We start from the raw sequence: 8,135 nt of genomic DNA on the forward strand, positions 1-8,135 counted from the left end.
TATGTTATCATCTATTTTACTTATAGTAACAAAAACATTTATGGTTGTAGTTTTAATAACCCTGGCAATATCATAAAAACATTTTCTACAGCTTATATTTATCTAGGTCTTTAGTTTGTACACATTAACACGTTTGTTTATACTTAAAAATGCATCAATATAGGTAAATTAGCATTGAATACATTGAAAGTTTTGTTGCATCAACTATAAAGCTTTGTTGGAAAGTGTTACTGACTCAACTGAGTGTTCATTTGAGTCAGAGAGGCACATCCTCAGGCACATCTGGCCTTTTCAATGTTGGTGTTTGGTCTTTTGAGCTGGTGTCATAGCTCCGCCCACTTCAGAGCAGTCGTGTCCTTATTGGTCTAGACAGTGGCCAATGGTAATGTACAACAGCTGGCAAGAGAAATCCATGATCTCATTTTCAGGGAAGCTTTGAGCCAGTTTCATCAGCCAACATTTGTCTGTAATCTTCACTTCCTCCATCCCCCATTAATCTCACTGCGCTCTGCTGGTCTGTGACCAGAGGCTCGTTCTCTTCCGTGTCCCATTGCTCCCTTCAGCCGTCCAACAGAACTGATCCCAGATCAGAGATGAAGCGCACAAAGGTCGTGACCCTCATCTGCGCCCTGAGCTTATGTGCTCGGTACATGATCTCATGACAGCACAGCGAGGTGGCTCTCTTTCGAAAGATGTGGCATAGTTTGAGGGCAGTTAAAGATGGAGTTAGGATCAGTTTCTATTGACATTTTGTCAGAGTGACCCCTTCCTCTGCCTTTAGGCTCACAGCGGCCCAGAAACGCTGCGGTTCAGAAGTTCACAGTGTCTCTTTTTCCTGTTAAGTCAGAATTTTAAGCATGTAAAAAATTATATGATATGCCGATTAATTGAATAAATGTATCATTATATAGATATATATGTGACCCTGGACCACAAAACCAGTCATAAGGGTCGATTTTTTTTTTTTTTGATTTGATTTGATTTATACATAATCTAAGAATAAATAAGCTTTCCATTGATGTATGGTTTGTTAGGATAGGACAATATTTGGCCGAGATTCAACTATTTGAAAATCTGGAATCTGAGGGTGCAAAAAAATCTAAATATTGAGAAAATCGCATTTAACCCTCTCATGCATCGTGGTCACTACAGTGGATGCCATTTTGAACCATTTAAGATGTAGCATCATGTCCCAACCACCAACTGGCGAACCCCCAAAGTGTTGTCTACGATTCCATTTAATTGTTGTCTTTTTATCTATTTTTTTGTTTTGAGATATTGCATAAAATATTCTAAATGGCGGCAGGAAAAGGGGATGCACCATGTACCTCGGCAATAAGTGTTAAATAATTTTATTCTCAAAAAACCAGACAGGTACAAAAAATATTTTTCAGTTCAATAGAATGTCAAAAATAGTTTCATCCAGATTTGAACAATATTTTTCTTGTACATTTTGTTCTGTGACAGAAAATATACCTGTCCACTACAGTAGACGTCATGCACCAAAGGGTATAATTCTGCCTATGGGCCTATATATAGGTAATTTACTTTTTATACGTTTGATTCATGGTGTCCACTACAGTAGACAGATGTGTAACTCCCTTAAAATATAATATATTGACAAAAAAAATTAATTGGCATGATTTTTCACTTGTTTAAAAGTAAAAACAAACGTAAAAAAAATATTATTTTGTGATTTAATAATTCATGCATCAGAGGGTTAAAATTGTCCAAATGAAGTTCTTAGCAATGCATATTACTAATAATAATATGTTTTTAATAATTAACACTAGCACTAATATCAACTTGACAGCCCTAATAAAAATTAATCTGTAGTATAATGATCTGATTTAGTAAGCACTAAAGGAGATAAGTAAGGTTTGTGCTTTGAAATTTGATTCAATTATAAAGCAACAATAATGAACACTGATTCATTGATATTTAAATGGGACGAGTTGCAGACACCTGCACTTCCACTGATCATCATCAAGCATCTGATGCCTCTCAGCAGAAAGCATTGATCACCGAGAACCCACAGAGAAACAGAGAACGTAGCTATGATCCATTATCATCCCAAATCAAGTCTTCTGCAGTTTCAGAGAGATGCATTTGGATGCCATGAGCAAAATCAATAATACAGATCAATCTCTGCATGCAGTCACACAGGACAAAAGGCAAGTAAAAATTATTTTGGCAGATTATCTACATATTTTCTCTAGCAGCTGTCAGGTTGCTCAACAAGGCATTCTTTTAGATGCACCAATGTGCACTTTGCATCTATACAATTATGATGTCAAAAGGCTAAACTCTTGATGGGCACTTGATAACCTTCCCCCTTTAGGGCTCTTTATTGTTTAACTTGGTCATCTATGCACATATCCTGCAGAAATACATGTTTAGTTCAACATTTTATCAGATGATGGGAGTTCACATGACATTTCAAGCAGTGTCACATGCTATTCTTAAAGGGGTCATATGATGCGATTTCATTTTTTCCTTTCTCTGTGGAGTGTTACAAGCTCTTGGTGCATAAAGAAGCACTGTGTAAACAATGAGTGACGTATACGCACGAGAGATCGCTTCCGGCGCTTGCGTAAACTACGCCAGAGTGCGTACATGACTTGGAATGACTTTAATTCAGCTCGCACACTTGAGTTTGATTGACAGGAGAGACGCCATGGACACAGAGAAAGAAACGTCAACAAACTCGGCGGTCATGAGGTGAGTTTCAGCTCAATGTTTTTAGAAATAGTTTGAATAAAATAACACATTTTATATTTTGTATTAGTTGTGGTATTAATAACCCATAATGATTAACATAAAAATGTATAAGCTCATTACATTTGTTTATTTCTAGTATTACTCAGTCGAATGATTCCGGTTCTCTGGCTCTGGTTCGTACATCTTCGCGCGCAAACCCCTGTATACTGACAAACACGTGCGTGTTTTATACTCACACACATGCTGCGTCACAATTCGCCTACTTATACTATGCTCTAAAAGTATGTACTCTTTTTGTGAAGAAAAAGTACATACTTTTGACTTTTGAGTGTGTTAGTTACATGCATTCTGTCACTGTTTAATCTGCACTGTCAATCATCTTGTCACAGTTAACAAAATCCACATTTCGTTTAATTTAATTTCCTACCTATTGGAGAGAAATGAAGAGGCACTTTGATCTGCCTGTCAGGGGTCTATCATGCCGAGTTTGCATAATGATGCATTTAAAAGTTAATGACCAAACGTGTCATTATAAGAGTCCACAATGTTACTGCAGATTAAATATAACGCGCATAACATTAAATAAATATTTTTAATCAGGTTAGACATTGATTATTTATCACTCAAACCCCTTTCTCTGCCTGTCCATTGGTCTCGCATGTCCGCCATGTTTGTAGTTTCTAAACACTTTTTATGTCCACCGCGCAATGTGTTGTGGGCAATATTAGCCATTAGAGTGTGCATCGATCTGCACTTCGAATTTTAATCTCAAGACCATCCGGGAATCTTTGGCATAGGCCTACTCTTTTCAACATACTATGGCTGCATCCGAAAACTTAGGCAGCTGATTGCTGCCTCGCTGCCGTTTTTGCACGACGGCACCTCATGAAACTGATTTCGGACAGGCTTCTGAGGCAGCTTAACGGTTTAATGATCTACAACAAAATAGAACGGGTTTTTGTGATAACTAAACGAATATTTAATTACTATAATACTGATTTCTCGCTAGACATAACATCAAAAGTGCAAAAAGTTAGTCAGAAATATACATTTACACACAAACTGACCACCAAACGCAACTTTCAGACGCCATCTTTATTTTTTAGCTCAACCGTCACGGTATGGAACGCACAGGATTGTGGGATTTCAAAGGCAGCAAAGGATACATCTAAAGTTACAAAGCTCAAAGTCCACTTCAAAAGGAGATATTTTATTTAACAGAAATCACTTTTCAAAAACTACAACGAACGACTCGTTTGGACTACAACGCATATTTTCCGGATTTGTGATATCACAAATACCGACGAATGGGACAAGACCTGGTTGAGCTGGATGACATTGAAAAATTATGTTTTTCTCGAACAACCTAGTATGAGAGCCTGTTCTAGTACACCCCCCAAAACAAAATCAAGACTTTGTAAAAGAGCATAATATGACCCCTTTAAATAACTGAAAAAATGAAATGTAGGATGTTGGACACTTCATGCACTCAACTGTCGCAGCTTTAATTACATCGCAAAGGGGGAGGGGCAATCAGACTCCGATTATTAATGACAACATAACCTTATAAAATTTTTACACTACATGGTTGAATATATAGTGCATAAGTACATAGTGTATAAGTGCATAGTGTATATGGGATGCAGTTTGATTCTATTTTCGAATACTATTTAGGATGGATAGTATGCAAATTGGGACACAGCAACAATGAATGTACTGTTATTAATTCAGCTCCATCTGCTTAACATTACAAATTAAAGAGTGAGCCAGTGATGCAGTGCTAATATGAAGTCAGCTGGGTCACCTTTTTGTCTCTTATTCCTCCTCTTCAGAAATGTTTTTATTAGTAATACAAATATTATGCAAATAACTTCATTATGAATAAACTCAACATCATCTATCCTTCAGCTCATTTTTTCTGGTCTTCTGGTCTTGTGTTTGGAGACTTAATGTTCTGGAGCTTTTTAGACTAAATGGATCTTACTCTTGCAATTTCTGTAAAGGCGACAAGGAAATGATTTTCCATTGCACACTGTAAAAAAAATTACGTAAAATTTACGGTAAAAAACCGGCAGCTGTGGTTGCCGGAATTTTACCGTAGCAACATTTTAGGTTTTACAGTTTTACGGTTTTAACTTAAATTTACAGTTAAATACCGTAATTTCATTAACTGATATAATGTTAATATACCAACCTTTATTCACTGTAAATTATACGGTCTTTTTCACTTCCAAAAATGGTATACTACCGTAAATTTAATGTCCAAATACATGTAATGTCCAATACAGTTTTTCACTGTATATAGTAGGGGAATTTACCATTAACCATTTAACAGGTTTTTACTGTAGCATTTTTACAGTCTTTTACCGTTAAATTCTCGGTCATTTTTTACAGTGCATATATAGGCTACACAAATATTCTGGATTAATATAGACCATTTAATTAAGAGAAAATTGAGTCTTGGTTTCCAAATGAGTGGATGGGACATATTTATAGATTAATAAAGATAAGCCATATCTATACAATTGTTAATATTAATGGAACAATTTCACATCTATAAAATGAAATGATCTGACTCCAAACCAAAGTTTTGACTTAAACATGACTTCAAGCTTTACTGTCATCTTTTACAAGTGTATATATTTATATTTTGGATCTTATAACATTATAAAGAAGTATGTTAGCGTTGCATAAATCTATATCTTGATTGGTAACATCATTTGAAATGAAAAGTAATTTTGGAGGCATTTTAATGAAAAATTATGAAAACAATATTAAACAAATGTTTGTTTTTATTTTTTAATAACATGCACTTAGGAATTGTGAAAAATTTGACCAGGATTGGTAGCATCAACTGAAAAAGGCATTTGATTGGATTAGGCCATTTTTGCATTATTTATTTATTGTTTTATTTATTGCATACTTTAACCAAATGATCCGAGTTTTAGTGTATGAAGTCAGATGTAATCCATAACAGTACTTTTTGTTGTCTTTTTTATCAGTTCATCTATTGATTTAAGCAACTGTATGATATATAAGTGTGTGTGTGTACCTGTGTGTGTGTGTGTGTGTGTGTGTGTCAGGGTCTCAGTGTGCTTCATATAGCAGCTCTACATGGACACCTGGAGTGTATGGAGCTGCTGCTGGAGGCCGGTGGGATTGTGGATGTGAATGGCAGTTGTCCTCATGGACGCAGACCTGTACATATGGTGCTGAGTGCTCAGAGCCGACCCAACACACACACCTGCCTCATTTACCTGCTGGAACATGGAGCCCAGATCGATGTGTATGAACTCCTAATCATTAAGATTCATATTTAATGATGAAGGTAAACACAGATATGAGTATTAAAGGGGTCATATGATGCGATTTCAATTTTTCCTTTCTCTTTGGAGTGTTACAAGCTCTTGGTGCATGCATATTGCATTGTTTCTTGCATTAAAGTCAGCAAGAAACAGCATTTACAATCAATTTTAGTTATTATTTTGGAATGAACCAAGAAAAAATAGGAGGGGGGGGGTGGCTTGATTTCATCCACTGGGATTTGATTGGAGCAGGAAAGGTGAGTGTAACATACTAGAATGGTTTTTATTTATTTTTTTGGATTTTATGTTTTTAATAACTTGAATTAATTAATTGTGCAAAATTAGACCAGAACTGGCAACATCAACCAAAAAAGGCATTCTGAAGGTAAAGCAAGTTATTATATTTTAATGAAAAATGGAAACTGTTTATTTATTTATTTACTTACATGCACTGATGAATTGTGCAAAATTAGACATGTATTGGTAACATCAGCTGAAATGGAAGATCATTTTGACGACAGAGCATGTTATTATATTTTAATGACAATGGATTTTATTTATTGAATAACATGCACTAATGAGTTTTGCAAAATTAAACCAGAATTGGCAACATCAGCTAAAAAAGGAAACTAATTTTCAAGGTGGAGCAAGTTACTATATTTAGATGAAAGATGAAAACTGATGATTGATTGATTGATTTTTTAATAATATGCACTGATGAATTATGCAAAATTAGACCAGAATTGATAACATCAGCTGAAAAGGAAAGTAATTTTGAAAGTGGAGCATGATATTATTTTTTGATGAAAGATTATGAAAATAATTATTTTATTTAGATTTAATTTATTTTTAAATGAACTAATGAATTGTTCAAAATTATGCCAGAAATGGTTAGATACTGAACTCAAGTTACCAGTAAATGAAACAATGGATACACTGTCTGCATAATCACAATTTTTAGTGAAGTTTCTATGGTGTCAGATCCGTGTCCTCTGTAGTAAAACTGTTGTCAGCCTCCTCAGTACAGATGAAGGACCGACTCCACTGCACCTGGCCGCTGCTGAAGGTTTGACAGACTGTACAGAGACGCTAGTGAGAAACACGCCTCTCGACCTCGCTAGGATCTGGGGCCACAGGCTCACTGCCAGGTATCAGATGCTACTGACAGCCACAAAATGTTAAGAGACTCCTCGGTGTGTGATTTAGGTTCAATTACATAACATTGCATGACATTACAAAAACTCATGGCATGACGTCAGATGTGCAAATGAACAAATGTGTTTGTGCAACAGGTTTCTGAAAGATGCCATTTGGCGAAAAGACAAACAGCAGGAGATCAGGAAAAGCAAACAGCTCCATGATCTCCGGCGGTTCCAGTGTTGCAGTGTGCTGGATCTGCCTCGCTTGGGTCGCTGCCTCGCCCTGGACTGAGGTGGCCATGCACCTGGCCGAGGAGCTGAAGCCAGGACACTATTAGACACATTACACACTCAGACAAAAAGGTACAAAAGGCGTCACTGGGGTGGTACCTTAACAAAAGGCACTAAAATTAGATTTTAATGTACTAATATGCACTCTTTAGGGGTAAATAAGGTACAAAGGTGTACCCATTTCAAAGGTATCAACCCAGTAACAACTTTTGTACCCTTTTTTGGGGGGAAGTGTATCATCTATAGAAACCAAAGTCATGTTTTGAATAAAAATCTCCATCCCTGCAATAAAAGACCCATGTGAAACCAAACAATAATTCATTCAAGAACATAATCTTCATTCGTTTTTGAAAAGAACTCAATCATTTTAGTGACTTTAAGACATTTAGAATGTTACAAAAGATTCATGTGACACTGAAGACTGGAGTAATGATGTTGAAAATTCAGCTTTGCATCACTGAAATAAATTACATTTTAATATCGATTCAAATAAAAAAACAGTAATTTTTCACAATTTTCCTGTTTTTACTGTTTTTTTTTTTTATCAAATAAATGCAGCCTTGGTGAACACAAGAGGTTCAAAAGCATTTAAAAATCGTACAAAGTTTAAACGGTAGTGTATGAACACTTCAGAATTGATTTTCCCCCCACATTACAGTAGAATATAAAATTGTGCCGT

General features: G+C 35.8%; 1 pseudogene; it reads left to right on the plus strand.

Annotated features, from left to right (window-relative positions):
- Positions 1–2,677: 2,677 nt before the first annotated feature.
- On the plus strand, positions 2,678–7,503 carry LOC107750781 (ankyrin repeat domain-containing protein 53-like; annotated as a pseudogene).
- Positions 7,504–8,135: the final 632 nt, after the last annotated feature.

Source organism: Sinocyclocheilus rhinocerous, unplaced genomic scaffold (genome assembly GCF_001515625.1).
Source record: "Sinocyclocheilus rhinocerous isolate Xijiao unplaced genomic scaffold, SAMN03320098_v1.1 scaffold1564, whole genome shotgun sequence".
In the NCBI taxonomy this organism is placed as follows: domain Eukaryota; kingdom Metazoa; phylum Chordata; class Actinopteri; order Cypriniformes; family Cyprinidae; genus Sinocyclocheilus; species Sinocyclocheilus rhinocerous.